The 20377-nt window shown below is 45.3% G+C and overlaps 2 pseudogenes; both read left to right on the top strand.

Annotated features, from left to right (window-relative positions):
* Positions 1–951: 951 nt before the first annotated feature.
* On the top strand, positions 952–2746 carry LOC143017038 (ankyrin repeat domain-containing protein 46-like; annotated as a pseudogene).
* A 9014-nt stretch (positions 2747–11760) lies between these two features.
* Positions 11761–13577, top strand: LOC143017044 (ankyrin repeat domain-containing protein 46-like; annotated as a pseudogene).
* The last annotated feature ends 6800 nt before the right edge of the window (positions 13578–20377 follow it).

The raw sequence follows: 20377 nt of genomic DNA, 5'->3' as shown, positions 1-20377 counted from the left end.
CGTCCCCGGGCATGCTAGGAGGTCCTTGGAAGTGTGTTAGAATAGAGTCTCACGCGTTCTGTGTTGTATAACGTATAGGATCTACATCTCCTCTCCCTGCAGAGCCTGTGACCCACGACATCATAGAGGTGTAGATGGGGGAGGGAGGAAGAGTAAAGTACTACAGATTTAACTAGAATGCAACACAATTAAAGTAGCTTTGAATTGTTTGTTTGTTGGGCTGGGGTTGATTGCATTGCTGTAGTTGCTACGTCGCAAACTTCTAATTTCAAGTAGAAAATAAATAAAATCACACCTGTGTATGATTCTAATCTCCTGTCTGCTTTGCTTTGCGTTAGAATAGAGCCTCACTCGTTCTGTATTGTATAACGTTAGGATCTACATCTCCTCTCCCTGCAGAGCCTGTGACCCTCAACATCATAGAGTTGTAGATGGATGGAAGGAAGGAAGAGTAAAGTACTACAGATTAAACTAGAATGCAAAACTAAAGTAACTTTCCTGAAGCTTTGAATTGTTTGTTTGGGGTTGATTGCATTGCTGTAGTTGCTACGTCGCAAACAACCTTAGCAATGGGGTTGCATTGCAAATTGCTGAAAAATTCTAAACGAATACTTATTCCTTCCCTGGTAGAGGTTCCGACATTCGACACTAGAGGGCGTAGTTGAGCACTGTCCATGTCCATGTGACATCAACCCTTCTCTCAGCCTGCTGCGTTCACTGACTGCTGTCACATTTGTTATTATGTGTGACATGTTTAGTATGAAAATCTTCCTTCTCCTTGTTCTTGTTCCCTTTCTTTCTGTAGGACAAACTGTCAACATGTCCTCACTGCTCCAACACAGGGCCTTTAAAGGATCCAACTTTATTTAGATGTATTTATTATACTTTATTAAACTAAACATCTCCTGCTCTTTCTCCGCAATGCAGGTACGCTGGAATTTTCTGATACCCACTCGGACATGTCCTATGTCTTCATCAACGACTCGTCGCAGACCAGCGTGCCTTTGCTGCAGTCGTGCATTGATGGAGACCTGCCCTTTGCCAAGAGGCTCCTGGAGACGGGATGTGACCCCAACATCCGCGACAACCGGGGCCGCACCGGCCTGCACCTAGCCGCCGCCCGCGGGAACGTGGACATATGCCGACTCCTGCACAAGTTTGGGGCGGATCTGTTGGCGACCGACTACCAAGGGAACACAGCGCTGCATCTGTGTGGACATGTGGATATTATACAGTTCCTGGTGTCCAACGGGCTGAAAATTGATATCTGGTAAGAGAGAGACTTGTTCAGATGATTCAATGTGCGTTACAGAATCTAGGGTGAGATTTGCTCAGTTCATCTCAAATACCAAGATTGCTCACTCCTGTCTTTGTTCAACTCCAGAATACTGGTTCACATGCCTGACAGGAGTTGTATTTTGTGGTTGGAGTTGAATTTGTACAAGGATGTGCTACAAAGGTCTGAAGAAAGAAGAGCAGCTGAGGGGGCTCCCATCTTAAACTTCTGACTCTCCAGCATTAACTGTAACTGTTGGTGCTTCTGCTCTTCCTGCATTACAGCAATCATAACGGATCAACTCCCTTGGTGCTGGCAAAGAGACGCGGCGTCATCAAGGATGCCATCCGCCTGCTGGAGGGGCTGGAGGAGCAGGAAGTGAAAGGCTTCAACAGGGGACCCCACTCCAAACTGGAGACCATGCAGATGGCCTAGAGCGAAAGGCAAGAGCTTTAACCTGACCCCGACAGCAACCTGATGAATTATAATGGATTCATTTACCATATATGCACACATGACCACAGTGCTGTGTGTGTGTGTGTGTGTGTGTGTGTGTGTGTGTGTGTGTGTGTGTGTGTGTGTGTGTCTGAGTCTGTGTGTGTGTCTGTGTCTGTGTGTGTGTTGAAAGATGAGGGTTTCTTAACTGCATCAGTGTGTCACTTCTGCCTTTAATCTTTGCTTTGACTCGACCCAGTGTGGTCAGTTGAGCTGTGCAGCATCTTATAGCTGAGTGTCTAGCTTCTAGTGTTTGTTTGTGTGTGTGTGTGCAGTCTGGTACAACAATGCAGCTCTGGTTACGACTTTCCCCTTTGTCAGTTGTCTCCAACCTTTTTTCCTCTGAGAGCTTCTTGTGTTTAACATCGTTAGTAACATTTATCCACATGGCTGATTCTCCACCCAAACCAGCTGAATAAGAGTCTTTTGTGTTGATATATCCAACACTCTTTACTATTTTACTAATACTATACCTTTCATATTTGACCTTTTCTGTCATCACTGTCACAATTTCCTTTCACATTCCCTGTAACTCTTGGAATTTCATCAGTTCTTCACCTGCATTCAGTCTGTTCATCAATTCTGTACAATGTACCATGGTTACAGAGGATTTGCTGGTGTCTGTTAAAAATGGAATGTACACACACACACACACACACACACACACACATATTCAGAGACACAGAGAAGCATTTCATGTTATCTTGTCAGGTAGATATTTGACTGATTGCCCCTTTAATTGTGTCCCTGTGTCTCAGTGCGATGGAGAGCCACTCTTTGCTAAACCCCAACCTGCAGAGCAGCGAGGGTGTCCTGTCCAGCTTCAGGACCACCTGGCAGGAGTTTGTGGAGGACCTGGGCTTCTGGCGGGTCCTGCTGCTGCTGGTGGTCATCGCCCTCCTCTCCCTGGGCATCGCCTACTACGTGAGCGGAGTCCTGCCTTTCTCCACCAGCCAGCTGGAGTTGGTGCACTGAGGGAGGGCGGGGAGGCCAGAGCAGAGCAGCCGAGGAGCCGTGCAGAAGAACAAACGAGCAAAGTCTGACCGACAAAATCACATTTTTCATTATTTGCAGTCTGGAACTTTTCCAGGTCGATGAAAAGGTCGCAATTTCTTGTGTTGGGGCAAATACCAGTTCTCAAGCATTAAAATTGTGGCCTACTACACAGGTCAAAAGCCTAAGCCACATGGCTTCCATGTGGCCTGAAGATAAGCAGAATCCTTTGTCTCAGGACAGAACTACAAAACTACATCACCCACTGTACCTGGGACCAACCCCCTTTTCACACCTTGATGTGAAGATGTCAGATAATCAGCTGCCACGACATTGGCCAGAATGTTAACTCTTGCCTGTGAGGTCATTTGCAGCATAAAAAGCCCAGCAGGCCCACTAAGAATTCTCTTCGCTCTTCCTCTAGTCTTCGTCCAGCTCTCTCTTCCTCTAGCCTTTCTTCTAGCTTCTTCTCCCCTTCTCCCCTTCCACACAAAGAAACTCAAGAATCTGCCCTGGATTTTCCCAATTCAGCGAACCCAAGATTTCTCTCTGTCTCGCCGCTCCCGGTGCTACTGCTCCACTGCTGAAGACGTCAAGAGATCTCTCTCTCCCTGAACAAAGGCCCAACCCTTGTTCAGTGAACATTCTTTTCCCTCTCTAAACCCGTGGAGATCCCTCTTTGGTTGGCTCGACCTGAATCCTGACTACACCCGAGAAAAGAAGCGATTCCTCCTGTTTTCTCCCAATTCCCCGTCGACCAACTACCAGGCCTTCCCACTGGGACCAGGAAAATCAAGGACTTGCAGACTGGCCCCATGATCAACTCATCAGCGCCTGAATCTGTTTAAACCCGCGACCCAACTGGATCTTCAACACCACGGACTGCTCGACTACCTCTACGGTGAATTACAACACGGACGTAATTCCACCAAGTAAGGCTTAGACGTCTGGGCAGACAAAGAGTTAGGAAGTGATATTATGTGCATTAGATATAGGATACCATGTGTTCTTAACTAAGCTTAACATTACAAGTGTGTTCTTTAATTTTTCCTCGGTGTTAATCAACACCGATTGCATGTGCGCCGTTCTCTCTCTCTCTCTCTCTCTCTCTCTCTCTCTCTCTCTCTCTCTCTCAATCCTTTGTTCTGGTAAACTGCTAATGTGCTACATCTCCGTGTGTTTGACTGTAATTTTGTGTATTGTAAGCCTTGCTTGAGCCTCTCAGCCTGCTTCACAAATTCACAAACCCAAGTCTGGCTCTGCCCATCTTCTGCCGCGTCGAGGGGCGGAGCACACTCTCACACACACACACACACGCACGCACATATAGGGAAGCTTGGAAGAAAGCCGCCATCTCTAGAACCCTCCCATTCACATGTGTTTAGCCGCCATTGCTACATAGCCTGCTTCTAAGCTAGGTCCCACCATTTTAGTTTGATCCAGATCGTACTAGTGGGCGTGTTATAACTCTGCCACTTCCTGTGCATCATCCCTTCTCACACGCACACACACACACACACACTCGCACACACACACACACACACACACACTCCAGTTTGTCTTCCTTGCATTCAAATCTGTTGTTGCCTGAACTTCTTCACATTGTTTATGTTTTCCGGTTTGTTTTATTGATAGTAATGACCTTAGTTATTATTGTGAGTAAATAAATCTTTTCATATCTTAACAAGAAGTGTCTGAAATTGTTTGTTCTGAATGTTGTATGATTATCAGCCTCTACGCACGTCAAGTCTCACCCTTCTAGACTGATTTCGAGCGCAAAACTAATCTTAAAGTTATCCCCTTTTTATTAATTTATTAATTAATCTGATAATTTTAATTGATAATTAAAACTTATGGTGAATCTTTAAAGTTAGGTCAATTATCTGCTATCTTGGTTCCCTGTGCCAACAAACAGGGTGGTGCCCCGAGAACTTTAATTTATTAAAGTTATTAATTAATTATTTTATTTTTACCTTCTTTTATTTCTTTTTGATAGCAATCTTTGATAAAGCAATATTACCTACACTTGAGTGGAAAACTTTCAATTAAAAAGAACTTTTATTTATGTATAATCCTGCCCTGAAGGTCAGAAGCCAGGAAAGACCCAGAACATTTACACTCCAAACATTTCAATTACACTGCAATTAGGGAGAGAAATGTAGTCTCTCTAACCTACCTACCTGAGGTTTATGCATTTAGAATGGGCACAGATCAAACTATGCTCTCTGCGATGAACAGACCTGGATCATGGCACTGTACATCTTTTATTTCACCACCACCTCCACATGCAACACAGCAGGTAGACTGAGAGAGCAGCATGTAAACCACAGAGTGACGCTGGCTCAGACGCTCACACGTCTCTGTCCCTGTACACCACCTTTCATTCCTTTCTCATGTGTTCTGTTACAATTGCCAATATGTTTTATATCTTTGTTTTTTTTCCCCATGTTTAATCTCTATTAACTGTATTATTTATCAAACTACTTAACTGGTTTAGTATTCTTTCTTCACACACGTCTTATTGAGATGCTGCAGCCCCTCTGCTTTTATTCTAACAAACATCTCACACCGGAAACTAAAGCGCTGCGATAACTGGACAGAGATTCACTGAAGAGGTGCAGGAATGTCGGAGTGTCGCTGGCTACATGCAGAGTACAGCGGTTACATTTCATGAGACGTTCCTGCCACAAGCATGCCGCTTTTTGTTTACTTTGTATACGTCACATGTAGGCGCTGAAATTGAAGTGCAGGATTATGGCAGCAGGTTAATGCTTCTTACTTACTTTGTTGTATATTCATTCTATTAAAATGCAACTGTAAACCTTGTAACTGTAGATTCCCTGTTGATTTTGTGTGTAACTCATTTGAAGTAAATCCTCATTTCAAGTGGAAAATAAACAAAATCACACCTGTGTATGATTCTAATCCTCCGTCTGCTTTGCTTTGCCTGTGTTAGAATAGAGCCTCACTCGTTCTGTGTTGTATAACGTTAGGATCTACATCTCCTCTCCCTGCAGAGCCTGTGACCCTCAACATCATAGAGGTGTAGATGGATGGAAGAGTAAACGGTGGTAAAGGGGGAGAAGAAGTAAAGACCAACACAGTTATAGAGAAATGTGCATTCATTGTGTATCCAAAGAGACATAAATGAGATTTGAATACAACAACACACAAGCAATCATCTGGCCCAGAGAGCAACAAGAGAAAGTGCCATAAAGAGAAATTCTTGTTTTGTATGGATTTATATTTATGAAATAGAAGAAAATACACTCATGTTAAGGCTAATGTGTATAAAAGCTCCCTGCTGGTTTACATAATGAACATGTGGGGTCTTTATCACCCTGACATCAGATTAAAGCATGAGAAACCCACACAATCATCAGGTGGCTCAATATATGTGGCCGTTTGAAAGGGGGTCAGGAGGTCTAGAGGAGCCCTGCTCAATGCTGTTGAGGGGGGTTGTCGTAGGAGATCCTTCGCTCTCGGATCCAGATGCGCCTCTGCGACGCCACCACAGATAAACTAATACTGCTGTGAGGGTGAGGGTGATGATGGTGAGGATGAGGATGATGGCCCACGTCGGTGTCTGTTCAGTGCTGCACTGTGTTGGCTACCGAGGACAAGAAAAGAAGAAAATCAGGTTATCAGTATAAACACTGCACGTTTGATACTTAGGAGTCCCAAACATTATATTACGATCATTTGGCAGACGCTTTTATCCAAAGCAACTTAAATTGCATTAGACTACCACCCTTCGCAAAGGGCGGAGCAATTGAGAGTTCGGTGCCTTGCTCAGGGGCACCTCGGCAGGGACTCGAACCAGCAACCCTCTGGTTACCAGGCGGAAGCTCTACCCACTGAGCTACTGCCTCCAAACAAAGTTGTGATATTATTTGATTATATTATTATTAGTTTGGCCCTGCCTCCCCTAACCGCACGCCTCTGCCCACTGCATAAGTGTTGTGTTCCGGTGCGGACGGCACTTACCGGCACCGAAATGGTGCAGTTGGTCGGTTCGGGGTTCGCGGTGACCGTCAGCCGCACGGTAGCGACCCTGTGTTCCTCCCTTGCCGCCGCACGATAGCAGAAGAACACGCCTTGATCCTCCTGCTTAGTCCGTGACACCTCCAGAGACAAGTCCCCGTGTGCGGCACCATCCACAGACACGCTCCTGTTAAACCCAGCCCCGTACCCGCGCCCCCCAGACGTGAGATCAAGCTCAAACACAAGCTCGTCGTTCCTTTTCCATCGTATAAACCCCGCAGAAGTTTGACCCGCAGTATCGAGGTCACATGGGAGTTTGACGCTTTGCCCAACAGACGCTGTCACTTCCACAGGCGCCACGACCTCCAGCTCGTGGAAGCTGAGGATGTCATCAGCCCCGCACCTCAACTCGTACACCCCGTTATCGTTAAAAGTAGTGACGTTGAGGACTACAGCAGAGCCTGGAGCGACCTTGTCTTTGTACCCGTGTTCTGGCTCCCAGATCCCGCCATGAAGTCGAGCCATCAGCGTCTGGACATCACCCGGTGACCGGTGGACCAGCGTGGTTGCTGCGCCGTGCTGGCATATCTTAAACACCGGGAAGATAAAGCCATCTCCTAACATCACCTGCGCGAACTCAGCAGACGAGTAGGTAAAGTAGAGCCATATTAGCGGCGGAAGTTCAGCCATTTTTTGTCAAACTCAGTCTGTGTATCGAGGGGAAGACACGGCGGTGCAGATACCGGTTCCTCCTTCGCTTCAATATGAGGATGGAAGGATTATCATCTATCCTTCCGTTACTCATTCACATTTCCCATTAGTAGGTGTACGCTGTGACAGTCTTGTGAGCCAATTACATTTCATTACTATCGCTTCTATCTAAGTTGACTTACTATACATTTACCAAGCAACAAGCTCTAACCACTGACTTCCAATAATTTGTACCCCTGACAACGTGAAAGTCATGTATAGTTCTGGTGTTATCCTGTGCCATGGTCTCACTTCTCTCCACCATTTGTATGATTGCAGACCACAACTTTGTCCCCGAAGCCAACACTATGTAAATTCTATTCCACAAGTGTTTCGCACCCACATTCTCTTTCACGGTGCCACCAGCTTTCACATCAATAATGGCAACATTAAAGTAAACTAAATCTTAATGTGAATAAGATTAATTACTACTATACTACACTTGAACAGAATATTTAGTAACACTGAAACACAAAACTTAAACACACCGACCAAAGGCATGCTAGGAAGTACTCTCCCCCATAGTCCCAACACACAGCACCAAATTAACCCTTCATCTACACAGAGCTGATACATTGCATTACAGTCATTTAGCAGACGCTTTTATCCAAAGCGACTTCCAATAAGTGCGTTCAACAAAGGTAGATAAAAGAACTTCAGGTCACAATAAATCGTGAGTGCATTTCTTTCCAAAATCAACAGCTAAGAGCATAACTAGAGTTAGAGTAGAAGTGCAATAAGTTAGGTACTCTGATGTATGAGAAAAAAGGACAAATTAGAAATGACAAGTTAGAAAACAAATAAGTGCATCAGAAGAGCTAGGACAAGATAGGTGATGTCCTAAGAGGGCGGTTCCGGGTAGTGTTTGTTGAAGAGATGGGTCTTCAGCCTGCGGCGAAAGATGGGCAGCGACTCCGCTGTCCTGACATCAGTCAGGAGATCATTCCATCACTGAGGTGCCAGAACAGTGAAAAGCCGTGACCGTGTCCACCCAATGAACTTCAATCAATTGCTTTATACAGACAAATTAATTTTTAGAAAAGATGTGCTCCTGTGTTTTTGGCGTGGATTGTATATACTTTCATTTATAATGAATGAGTATGAATTGAGGGATTGCGATGGCAAACTTGAGACACACGGAGGGTGCAGAGAAAGAGGCCCCATAAATATAACGCTCTTCCTTGTTCTAACATGTATATGTACATAGCCATGATTCTCATCTTCCGCCTGCTTTGCTTTGCCTGTGTTAGAATAGAGCCTCACTCGTTCTGTGTTGTATAACGTTAGGATCTACATCTCCTCTCCCTGCAGAGCCTGTGACCCTCAACATCATAGAGTTGTAGATGGATGGAAGGAAGGAAGAGTAAAAGATGGTAAAGGGTGAAAAAAGTAACAGTTATATTATATAAAAGTGCATTTATTGTGTATCTGAAGTACAGTGTTTGAAGACACGTATCAGTGTTGGTAGTTGCAGATGTAAGGTTATGTTTACATTAACATGTTGTCATTTAGCAGACACTCTTATCCAAAGAGACATATCGCATACAAATATGAGATTTAAACACAACAACACACAAGCAAACATCTGGTCCAGAGGGCAACAAGAGAAAGTGCCAAAAAGAGAAATTAGAAGGAAATACAGTCATACAGCAAGTCCCTGCTGGTTTACAAAATGAGCATGTGGGCTCTTTATCTCCCTGACATCAGATTAAAGCATGAGAAACCCACACAATCATCAGGTGGCTCAATATATGTGGCCGTTTGAAAGGGGGTCAGGAGGTCTAGAGGAGCCCTGCTCAATGCTGTTGAGGCAGGAGATCCTTTCCTCTCAGCTCCAGGCGCGCCTCTGCGACGCCACCACAGAGAAACTATTACTGCTGTGGTGATGGTGATGGTGATGGTGAGGATGACGATGATGATGATGATGGCCCACGTCGGTGTCTGTTCAGTGCTGCACTGTGTTGGCTACCGAGGACAAGAAAAGAAGGAAGTCAGTTTAGTCCCGGACAGCGATGATCAGATTCATGCTGCGATCCAAACTAGAACTGCAACACCAGCAGATCTAGTGAGCTGTGGTTTGTGGCTGGTGAGGCCAATGACTCTTTCAAAGTCAGATTTATAGATTTATAGATTTATCTTAATATATGAATTCAATATAGGAGTTTCAATTCACCATTTATTTGGCTGCTAACTGGATATGTTTCAGATCTCATATCAACATGTGTACACACACATATAAGATATATTAGGCCAAAGAAGAACGTTGGATTTATAGCGGCTCTTCTTCTGCACCCTCTGTGTGTCAAGTTTCCCGTCGCTATTCCACAATTCTTACTCATTCAACACAAATGAAAGTACAACCACCTGCATCAGCCAGACCTAATGTGTTGTGAACAAATAGTAATATTATTTGATTATATAATTATTAATTTGGCTCTGCCTCCCCTAACCGCACGCCCCTGCCCACTGCATAAGTGTTGTGTTCCGGCGCGGACGGCACTTACCGGGACAGAAACGGTTAAGTTGGTCGGTTCGGGGTTCGCGGTGACCGTCAGCCGCACGTCACCGACCCTGTGTTCCTCCCTCGCCCCACGATAGCAGAAGAACACGCCTTGATCCTCCGGCTTGGTCCGAAACACCTCCAGAGACAAGTCCCCGTGTGCGGCACCATCCACAGACACGCTCCTGTTAAACCCAGCCCCGTACCCGCGCCCCCCAGACTTGAGATCAAGCTCAAACACAAGCTCGTCGTTCCTTTTCCATCGTATAAACCCCGCAGAAGTTTGACCCACAGTATCGTGGTAACATGGGAGTTTGACGCTTTGTCCATCAGACGCTGTAACTTCCACAGGCGCCACGACCTCCAGCTGGAAGCGGCTGAGGATGTAGCCAGCCCCGCACCTCAACTCGTACACCCCGTTATCGTTAAAAGTCGTGACCTTGAGGGCGACAGCAGAGCCTGGAGCGACCTTGTCTTTGTACCCGTGTTCTGGCTCCCAAATCCCGTCATGAAGTCGAGCCATCGGTGTCGGTATGGCACGCAGTGTCCGGTGGACCAGCGTGGCTTCCGCACCATCCGGGCACGAGTCGATCTTCCAACCCGGGAAGGTGCAACCGTCGCCCAATATCACACGCGCCGCGAACTGGTCAAACGCTTGAGTACAGCAGGGGTGTAGCACTATCACACGCAGCAGCGTGAACGTCAACATGTTTGGCGATAAACGACGAAGAGGCTATGTAGGCACAAGGCGAGTGTGTCTGGGTGAACAGTTACCAGCATCGTGTTGGAGGAAGTAAAGGATGTGGCTTTTTTAAAGGTACCTCCTTAGTGACCCGAAGTGACAAGTTATAGCACGATGCTTCCGCAACACACAACTTTCTCTAGCGAGGGTGTTTACAATTCACCGCACGAGTCAGCTGTTTCGCACCCACATTGTCATTCACGGTGCCACCAGCTAGTACAACAATGACAACAACATAACAGAAAGTAAGCAAAATCTAAATGTGAATGCCATTCATTACTACTACTACTAACACATGAACAGAATATTTAGTAACACTGAACACACCACACAAAACTTAACCACACCGTCCCCGGGCATGCTAGGAGGTCCTTGGAAGTGTGTTAGAATAGAGTCTCACTCGTTCTGTGTTGTATAACGTATAGAATCTACATCTCCTCTCCCTGCAGAGCCTGTGACCCACGACATCATAGAGTTGTAGATGGATGGCGGAAGGAAGAGTAAAGTACTACAGATTAAACTAGAATGCAAAACTTAAGTAACTTTCCTGAAGCTTTGAATTGTTTGTTTGTTTGTTTGTTTGGGGTTGATTGCATTGCTGTAGTTGCTACGTCGCAAACAACCTCAGCAATGGGGTTGCATTGCAAATTGCTGAAAAAGTCTAAACGAATACGGATTCCTTCCCTGGTAGAGGCTCCGATATTCGACACTAGAGGGCGTAGTTGACCACTGTCCATGTCCATGTGACATCAACGCTTCTCTCAGCCTGCTGCGTTCACTGACTGCTGTCACATTTGTTATTATGTGTGACATGTTTAGTATGAAAATCTTCCTTCTCCTTGTTCTTGTTCCCTTTCTTTCTGTAGGACAAACTGTAAACATGTCCTCACTGCTCCAACACAGGGCCTTAAAATGATCCAACTTTATTTAGATGTATTTATTATACTTTATTAAACTAAAAATCTCCTGCTTTTTCTCCGCAATGCAGGTACGCTGGAATTTTCTGATACCCACGAGGACATGTCCTATGTCTTCATCAACGACTCGTCGCAGACCAGCGTGCCTTTGCTGCAGTCGTGCATTGATGGAGACCTGCCCTTTGCCAAGAGGCTCCTGGAGACGGGTTGTGACCCCAACATCCGCGACAACCGGGGCCGCACCGGCCTGCACCTAGCCGCCGCCCGCGGGAACGTGGACATATGCCGACTCCTGCACAAGTTTGGGGCGGATCTGTTGGCGACCGACTACCAAGGGAACACAGCGCTGCATCTGTGTGGACATGTGGATACTATATAGTTCCTCGTGTCCAACGGGCTGAAAATTGATATCTGGTAAGAGAGAGACTTGTTCAGATGATTCAATGTGCGTTACAGAATCTAGGGTGAGATTTGCTCAGTTCATCTCAAATACCAACATTGCTCACTCCTGTCTTCGTTCAACTCCAGAACACTGGTTCACATGACTGACAGGAGTTGTATTTTGTGGTTGGAGTTGAATTTGTACCAGGGTGTGCTACAAAGATCTGAAGAAAGAAGAGCAGCTGAGGGGGCTCCCATCTTAAACTTCTGACTCTCCAGCATTAACTGTAACTGTTGGTGCTTCTGCTCTTCCTGCATCACAGCAATCATAACGGATCAACTCCCTTGGTGCTGGCAAAGAGACGCGGCGTCAACAAGGATGCCATCCGCCTGCTGGAGGGGCTGGAGGAGCAGGAAGTGAAAGGCTTCAACAGGGGACCCCACTCCAAACTGGAGACCATGCAGATGGCCGAGAGCGAAAGGTAAGAGCTTTAACCTGACCCCGACAGCAACCTGATGAATTATAATGGATTCATTTACCATATATGCACACATGACCACAGTGCTGTGTGTGTGTGTGTGTGTGTGTGTGTGTGTGTGTGTGTGTGTGTGTGTGTGTGTGTGTGTGTGTGTGTGTGTGTGTGTGTGTGTGTCTGTGTGTGTCTGTGTCTGTGTCTGTGTCTGTGTGTGTCTGTTGAAAGATGAGGGTTTCTTAACTGCATCAGTGTGTCACTTCTGCTTTTAATCTTTGCTTTGACTCGACCCAGTGTGGTCAGTTGAGCTGTGCAGCATCTTATAGCTGAGTGTCTAACTTCTAGTGTTTGTTTGTGTGTATGTGTGCAGTCTGGTACAACAATGCAGCTCTGGTTACGACTTTCCCCTTTGTCAGTTGTCTCCAACCTTTTTTCCTCTGAGAGCTTCTTGTGTTTAACATCGTTAGTAACATTTATCCACATGGCTGATTCTCCACTCAAACCAGCTGAATAAGAGTCTTTTGTGTTGATATATCCAACACTCTTTACTATTTTACTAATACTATACCTTTCATATTTGACCTTTTCTGTCATCACTGTCACAATTTCCTTTCACATTCCCTGTAACTCTTGGAATTTCATCTGTTCTTCACATGCATTCAGTCTGTTCATCAATTCTGTACAATGTACCATGGTTACAGAGGATTTGCTGGTGTCTGTTAAAAATGGAATGTACACACACACACACACACACACACATATATTCAGAGACACAGAGAAGCATTTCATGTTATCTTGTCAGGTAGATATTTGACTGATTGCCCCTATAATTGTGTCCCCGTGTCTCAGTGCGATGGAGAGCCACTCTTTGCTAAACCCCAACCTGCAGAGCAGCGACGGTGTCCTGTCCAGCTTCAGGACCACCTGGCAGGAGTTTGTGGAGTACCTGGGCTTCTGGCGGGTCCTGCTGCTGCTGGTGGTCATCGCCCTCCTCTCCCTGGGCATCGCCTACTACGTGAGCGGAGTCCTGCCTTTCTCCACCAGCCAGCTGGAGTTGGTGCACTGAGGGAGGGCGGGGAGGCCAGAGCAGAGCAGCAGAGGAGCCGTGCAGAGGAACAAACGAGCAAAAGTCTGACCGCCAAAATCACATTTTTCATTATTTGCAGTCTGGAACTTTTCCAGGTCTAGTCGATGAAAAGGTCGCAATTTCTTGAGTGGAAAACTTTCAATTAAAAAGAACTTTAATTTATGTATAATCCTGCCCTGAAGGTCAGAAGCCAGGAAAGACCCAGAACATTTACACTCCAAACATTTCAATTATACTGCAATTAGGAAGAGAAATGTAGTCTCTCTAACCTACCTACCTGAGGTTTATGCATTTAGAATGGGCACAGATCAAACTATGCTCTCTGCGATGAACAGACCTGGATCATGGCACTGTACATCTTTTATTTCACCACCACCTCCACATGCAACACAGCAGGTAGACTGAGAGAGCAGCATGTAAACCACAGAGTGACGCTGGCTCAGACGCTCACACGTCTCTGTCCCTGTACACCACCTTTCATTCCTTTCTCATGTGTTCTGTTACATATGCCAATATGTTTTATATCTTTGTTTTTTCCCCTGCCTGATCTCTATTAACTGTATTATTTATCAAACTACTTAACTGGTTTAGTATTCTTTTCTTCACACACGTCTTATTGAGATGCTGCAGCCCCTCTGCTTTTATTCTAACAAACATCTCACACCGGAAACTATAGCGCTGCGATAACTGGACAGGGATTCACTGAAGAGGTGCAGGAATGTCGGAGTGTCGCCGGCTACATGCAGAGTACAGCGGTTACATTTCATGAGACGTTCCTGCCACAAGCATGCCGATTTGTGTTTAATTTGTATACGTCACATGTAGGCGCTGAAATTGAAGTGCAGGATTATGGCAGCAGGTTAATGCTTCTTACTTACTTTGTTGTATATTCATTCTATTAAAATGCAACTGTAAACCTTGTAACTGTAGATTCCCTGTTGATTTGTGTGTAACTCATTTGAAGTAAATCCTCATTTCAAGTGGAAAATTAACAAAATCACACCTGTGTATGTTTCTAATCTTCCGTCTGCTTTGCTTTGCCTGTGTTAGAATAGAGCCTCACTCGTTCTGTGTTGTATAAGGTTAGGATCTACATCTCCTCTCCCTGCAGAGCCTGTGACCCTCAACATTATAGAGGTGTAGATGGATGGAAGAGTAAACAGTGGTAAAGGGGGAGAAGAAGTAAAGACCAACACAGTTATAGAGAAATGTGCATTTATTTTGTATCCAAAGAGACATAAATGAGATTTGAATACAACAACACACAAGCAATCATCTGGCCCAGAGGGCAACAAGAGAAAGTGCCATAAAGAGAAATTCTTGTTTTGTATAGATTTATATTTATAAAATAGAAGAAAATACACTCATGTTAAGGCTAATGTGTATAAAAGCTCCCTGCTGGTTTACATAATGAACATGTGGGCTCTTTATCGCCCTGACATCAGATTAAAGCATGAGAAACCCACACAATCATCAGGTGGCTCAATATATGTGGCAGTTTGAAAGGGGGTCAGGAGGTCTAGAGGAGCCCTGCTCAATGCTGTTGAGGAGGACTGTCGTAGGAGATCCTCCGCTCTCGGCTCCAGGTGCGCCTCTGCGACGCCACCACAGATGAACTAATACTGCTGTGAGGGTGAGGGTGATGATGGTGAGGATGACGATGATGATGATGGCCCACGTCGGTGTCTGTTCAGTGCTGCACTGTGTTGGCCACAGAGGACAAGCAAAGAAGAAAATCAGGAAACAGTTTAAGAACTGCAAGTTTGATACTTAGGAGTCCCGCACAGCGATGATGAGATTCATGCTGCAATCCAAACTATTACTACAACACTAACAGCAGATCTACAGTGACATGCGGTGTGGTTCGTGGCTGGTGAGGCCAATGACTCTTTCAAATTCAGATTTATAGATTAATCTCAATATATGAATTCATTATAGGAGTTTCAATTCACCATTTATTTGGCTGCTTCCAAATTATTAACTAAATATGTTTCATATCTCATATCAGCATGTGTACACACACATATAAGATACATATTAGGCCAAAGTCAATACAAATGAAAGTACAACCACCTGCATCAGCCAGACCTAATGTGTTGTACAAAGTGAACAAATAGTAATATTATTTGATTATATTATTATTAGTTTGGCTCTGCCTCCCCTAAACCGCACGCCCCTGCCCACTGCACAAGTGTTGTGTTCCGGTGCGGACGGGACTTACAGGGACCGAAACGGTGCAGTTGGTCGGTTCGGGGTTTGCGGTGACCGTCAGCCGCACAGCAGCGGCCCTGTGTTCCCTTTTCGCCTCCTCACGATAGCAGAAGAACACGCCTTGATCCTCCTGCTTAGTCCGAAACACCTCCAGAGACAAGTCCCCGTGTGCGGCACCATCCACAGACACGCTCCTGTTAAACCCAGCCCCGTATCCGCGCCTGCCAGACTTGAGGTCAAGCTCAAACACAAGCTCGCCGTTCCTTTTCCATCGTATAAACCCCGCAGAAGTTTGACCCACAGTATCGAGGTAACATTGAAGTTTGGCGCTTTGCCCAACAGACGCTGTCACTTCCACAGGCGCCACGACCTCCAGCTGGTGGAAGCTGAGGATGTAGCCAGCCCCGCACCACAACTCGTACACCCCGTTATTGTTAAAAGTAGTGACGTTGAGGACGACAGCAGAGCCTGGAGCGACCTTGTCTTTGAACCCGTGTTCTGGCTCCCAGATCCCGTCATGAAGTCGAGCCATCAGCGTCTGGACATCACCCGGTGACCGGTGGACCAGCGTGGTTTCTAGGCCGTGCGGGCAGATCTTCAATCCCGGGAAGGTAAAGCCATCTGCTAACATCACCTGCGCAAACTCAGCAGACGCGTACTCAATGTAAGAGCATAGGAGCAATACATGAAGCACATTTCTAAATGCCATTGTCAGCAGCGACAGAACAGCACAGAACAGCGACAGAACAGAACAGCACAGCACAAAGACCTGTACAGGTACAGTGAGCGTGCGGCACACAGGTTTATATGGGATGTGGATGTGGAGTTGTGGGCGTGTCGGAGTGGATGTGGAGTTGTGGGCGTGTCGAAAATCAAAACATGGGCGTAACGATTAGGCCGTATCCCACATTTTGAAGAGTAGTGGCCCTAAAGAGAAGTTCTTGTTTTGTATACAATTATATTTATAAAAGAAAAGAAAATACAGTAATGTTAAGGCTAATGTGTATTCTGCGCCGTGAGGGCATTTTCAATCCCGGGGAAAAAAAACCATCTCCTAACATCATCTGCGCGAACTCAGCAGTCGCGTAGTTAGAGTAAAAGCATATAAGAAACACAAGCAGCGGCGTAATCTGCGACATTTTCAGTTAACATCAACCTGAACGCTGAGAGGACAAGACAAGAGTGCGGTTGGGAGCATCATTATCCCTGGCTTTATCGGCGGGTGACACAGTCTGTGTTTAGTTAGCTTCTAGACCTTTCCACTGTCTAACGCTCTTATGTGATTTGAATTGCAAATCACGCTATTTCTGATCGCAGTTGTCCAATTACGCCGCACGAATCAGTTGTTTCGCACCCACATTCTCTTTCGCGGAGCTTTTCCAGGTCTAGTTGATGAAAATGTCACATTTTCTTGAGTGGAAAACTTTCAATTAAAAATAACTTTTATTTATGTATAATCCTGCCCTCAGGTGTGGTTAAACGCCACAATGTACCAAAGTTACAGAGGATTTGCTGGTGTCTGTTAAAAATGGAATGTACACACACACACACACACACACACACACACACACAGGTTTATATGGGATGTGGATGTGGAGTTGTGGGCGTGTCGAAAATCAAAACATTGGCGTAACGAGAGTTAGGCCGTATCCCACATTTTGAAGGGTAGTTCGGTATAGTTTGTGGAAAATATTGTTTTATTGTTTATTGCAGACAGCAACAGCATAACACAACGAACTAACACACGTAACACCGGAAGTGTAGTTTCTCACCGTATAACATACAGGCAGAGACAGTATAGTGGTTGAACAGCACCGCCATCCATTGGTAAAAGTACTGTATAACAACACTCCCACTTACTCTTACAATGGGATTTACAAGTCCCCTTAATTTTCAAAAAAATTGTTTTACTTTGTTTTTCAAGAACTCTTTTTCACATTTTTCAGAAATTGCTTTGACCAGGCAGCGTTCTTCGTACACCTGTCAAGCATTTTAAATAGGGAAAAGTCCGATCTCTCCCCTGAGATATTCAAATCTCTGTCTAGCCAGTGGCTTGGTGAAGATATCCGCTTTCATGTCAGTTGTTGGACAATATTGCAGTTTTATTTGTCCATTCTGTACACATTGACGGATGTAGTGGTAGCGAATGTCTATGTGTTTGGTCCTGGAGAGATTCACAGGGTTCTTCGCGATTTCGATGGCTCCTTGGTTGTCTTCCAGGATCACTGTGGACATAGACTCCACTCCTAGATCACACAGTAGTCGTCTCAGCCAGATTCCTTCTTGAGCTGATTGACTGAGTGCGATGTACTCCGCTTCTGCTGTTGAAAGTGCGACTGTTGCTTGTTTCTTGCTGAGCCAGCTCACCGCTCCTCCACTCAGAAGAAAGATGTTGCCTGTTGTTGACCGACGATCATCCTGATCTCCAGCCCAGTCAGCATCTGAGTATCCGATTAAGGCTTCAGAGTCTGACTTCTCATACTTGAGAGCAAAGTTCACTGTTCCTTTTAAGGATCGAAGTATCCTCTTTACAGCAGTCAGGTGTGAAGCGTCTGGATTTGAGTTGAACTTTGACACAGCACTCACAGCGTGAGCTATGTCTGGTCGTGTGCCCATTGCAGCATACAGCAGACTTCCAACCATTGACTGATAAGTATGTTGATGCACTGACTTACTGACACCATCACTCTTTCTCAGCTTGACGTTGGCATCTGCAGGAGTTGCTACAGGATTGGCATTATCCATTCCATATTTCCGAAGTATGGCTTCAAAGTAATGCTTCTGATGAAGAATGACACAGTTCTTTCCTTTGTCCTGGATCACAGAGATGCCCAGGATGTAGGATAGCTCACCCATATCTTTCATCTTGTAGCGCTCCTTGAGAGCCGTTTTGAGCTCCTTCATGCTCTCAGTTGATTCTGTAATCAAAATCAAATCATCCACATACACTGCTAGTATCTCAAGCTCTTGTCTTGATCTCACAAACACGCAGGTGTCTGATGTGCTCTGTTTGAATCCAATTTCCATCATGAACTCTGTGAAAGTCTTGCTCCAACAGCGAGGTGACTGTTTCAGTCCATAGATTGACCTTTTCAGTTTGCATACCAGATTTTCCTGCCCCGGTTTGATGTAACCCTCTGGTTGCTCCATGTATATTTCCTCTTCCAGGTGTCCATTAAGGAATGCAGTTACAACATCCATCTGGTGCACATACAGATTGTTTTGAACAGCAAAGGACAATAAAGTACGAATAGAGCTTAATCGTACCACTGGTGAAAACGTTTCATCATAGTCAGCACCATACAACTGTGAGTAGCCCTTGGCAACGAGCCTGCACTTGTATCGTTCCACTCTTCCATCACCATGATGCTTAACTTTGAACACCCACCTTGATCCTACTGCCTTTATGTCTCTTGGCAAGTCCACTAAGTCCCATGTCTCATTTTCCAGCAGTGACTCATATTCCAAGTCAGCTGCTTCCTGCCACTCTTTTGCATTAGGACTCTCCATTGCCTCTTTCAGTGAGAGTGGCTCTGTCACACGACACACGTTGGCATAATGATCAACAGTCACTACATCAGCAAACTCATCATATCCAAATCTTCTTGGAGCATTTCTGATTCTGTCATTTTTTCTGACAGTGCTCTCAACAGTGACCTCATCATCTCGTGTTTCACTCTCATCTGTTGTTGTAGTCATTTCGTTCTATGTGCAGGGAACTTTCACTTCCTGCTTCCAGTTGAAGTTTGATTCGTCAAAGACGATATCACGACGGATTGGAATCCTCCTTTTTTCTTCATCATATAGGCGATAGCCCTTGGCATTGTTTGCATATCCCACGAAGCGAAGTTTCACAGTCTTTTTGTCCAGTTTTCTTCTCTCTTCATCTGGGACATGTGCATAGGCAATACAGCCAAACACCTTTGTGTGACTCACATCAGGTTTCTTGCCACACCATCTCTGGTACGGTGTCTCTCCCTTTAGAACAGAAGTAGGTAGCCTGTTCTGTATGTAGGCTGCGGTGGCTACAGCCTCTGCCCAGAACATCTTTGGTAACCTAGCATGAGACAGCATGCTCCTAGCTGCTTCAACTAGTGTTCTGTTTTTCCTTTCAGCAACACCATTTTGCTGTGGTGAGTGGGGTACAGTCATTTCATGGTGGATGCCTTGAGCCTTCAAGTATTCTTGAAACTCTTTTGAGGTGTACTCACCACCATTGTCTGTTCTCAACCTTGAGACGTTCAGCCCACACTCGTTGTTTTGAAGTTTTTTCAAATTCCTTGAATTTGTATAGCACTTCATTCTTCTGTTTCATGAAGTACACTTTGCAGCATCTTGAGTAGTCATCTATGAAAGTGACAAAATATTTTGATCCACTTATAGATTCAGTCTGCATGGGACCACAGACATCACTATGAATCAGCTGCATCCTGCGCTCAGAACGTATTTTTCCAATCGACTTGAATGGCTTTTTTGCCAGTTTGCCTTCCACACATCCTTCACAGAAGGGAACTTCCTTTTCTGTAGAGAAGTCCACTCCGTTCACCAGACCTTTTAGTTCCTTCAGT

This window comes from Genypterus blacodes, unplaced genomic scaffold, assembly GCF_046128005.1.
Source record: "Genypterus blacodes isolate CSIRO-AG114 ecotype Tasmania unplaced genomic scaffold, CSIRO-AGI_Gbla_v1 ptg000260l_1, whole genome shotgun sequence".
NCBI lineage: Eukaryota > Metazoa > Chordata > Actinopteri > Ophidiiformes > Ophidiidae > Genypterus > Genypterus blacodes.
This window is presented reverse-complemented; position numbering and strand designations above follow the sequence as displayed.